Source organism: Limulus polyphemus, unplaced genomic scaffold (assembly GCF_000517525.1).
Source record: "Limulus polyphemus unplaced genomic scaffold, Limulus_polyphemus-2.1.2 Scaffold1791, whole genome shotgun sequence".
NCBI classification, from domain to species: Eukaryota; Metazoa; Arthropoda; class Merostomata; order Xiphosura; family Limulidae; genus Limulus; species Limulus polyphemus.
Genome location: NW_013667401.1, coordinates 160,433 through 162,161, shown reverse-complemented (window position 1 = coordinate 162,161; position 1,729 = coordinate 160,433). Strand labels below are relative to the sequence as shown.

Genomic DNA, 1,729 nt, shown 5'->3' with positions numbered 1-1,729 from the left:
TTACTTACTATATATATATATATATATATATATATATATATACATAACAAACTTATGAAACAGTATTAGAAAATTATGCATACATGAGAAAGGGAGTTTGGTTGGTGTAAATTAAACAATTGAAACAGAAGAATCATAAATACTATATATGGCTTACCTGAATAAACACAGTAGTTTACAAGTAACGTTTCTTCTGCTCTTCTTTAACCCTGTTTAGTCGTTTATAAGTACTTGTCTAATTGGCCCAGCGTAACACATCTTTAGTTTCTTGACAGGAAAGATGACGTACTTCGTCACGTGATCTCCAATGTGTCGGTTATTCCCAGAAACTCTACACCGACTTCTCTCCGAATGCAAAAACTTTTGGGGTAAAATTAATTCGCGGTGTTATTTTAATTAACATATACACTGACAAGAAAAGGTTTTAAAAAATATCCAGAAAGTAGGAGCTCGAGATTCTGCAGTTTGGAGTTCAGTTTCCAATCCAACAACGAACAATATCAATTAAAACATACAATTATTGCTGAACCAAAAGTTAAGATGGTATATCTAATATAATATCTCGCAAGGAACATGAGAGAAAAATAATGGAAGACACGAATCAACTATCACATCTACAATAACTAGATCCTAGTCGGTGACATCTCCATCCAGAGAAACTGTGATGTTTCAAAGACTAACCAAACACACAGCTACATGACCTTTGTAATAACAAGTGATTTATAAGCTTATTATTTGGAAATACTTTATTTCCTGGTCAAGCAAAATGATAGCTGATCGGGACTATTACATTGGGATGACATACATGAAAATGTGTAATTGTAAATAATGAAATAAAATAACGATAAAGTTCTATTGAAATAAGCTTTCAGAACAATGAAGTCGTTACCAGCGAGCCACACGAATCTGGTTGGAAATCGTCACACCTATTCTTACATTCTTCTGCAGTTGACCAATCAGACAAATGAATCCCAAGCACATGGAAGTATCTTTGCTCTATGTCTAATAAATCCCACATACTCAAAATGATGTCGAACATATTACAACCTTCCAACAAGCGTTGAATCAGCACATGGATGTAGCATGTTTTGAATTGGAACTTTAGCAATTAAGAAGAAAAAAAGGTTATATCATTTAAAATATATAATATAATATGAGATGTGCTGTATCTGAGTATCAAATTTGTATGCAGAAGGACAGATCAGGTAGAATATTTGAAAGGGGTATTCTAATTTGTGAGATCAAAAGACAACATAATTGTGCAGAGTACAATCAGCAATCAAAGCATGCTAATGCCACGGGGATCTGGGGGCATGCCACCCCCCCCCACCCCAGAAGTTCGTAAAACATAGATGATATTAGATTAAATCTGGGAGCAATTTTGCATGAAATATAGCTCAAACAATTGCATGGCTGTTCACATAATATCCACAAACATCCAATGAAAAGTCAATAAATCAGCATTATGTTGTAACACTGCATGGGGAACTAGAGTTAATTATTATAAATATATATGTTTTATTACAATAAAGTACTGTACTATCTATATATAGAGTATTTATTAATTGTTAAGTTATATTACTAATTTAAACAACTCTGTACAACAATAGTATATCAGTTATTTCATTCATTGGCTGTAATATACGTACATGTATACACTATGAAATAACATGTTAGTATGCTCCATTCTTCTGGGGTGCTTTTCCATAAATAACTTAGATACAGTTTC

The 1,729-nt window shown here is 32.7% G+C and overlaps 1 protein-coding gene across 1 annotated transcript in view; it reads right to left on the bottom strand.

The window, feature by feature from the left end:
• The window catches only part of LOC106464946 (complement factor B-like), a 58,403-nt gene that overhangs the window by 51,207 nt on the left and 5,467 nt on the right, over positions 1-1,729 (bottom strand). Inside the window, exon 2 of the mRNA XM_022392762.1 lies at positions 158-360. The gene's annotated coding sequence lies outside the window, so the exon portion shown is untranslated. The remainder of the gene's footprint in view (positions 1-157; positions 361-1,729) is intronic.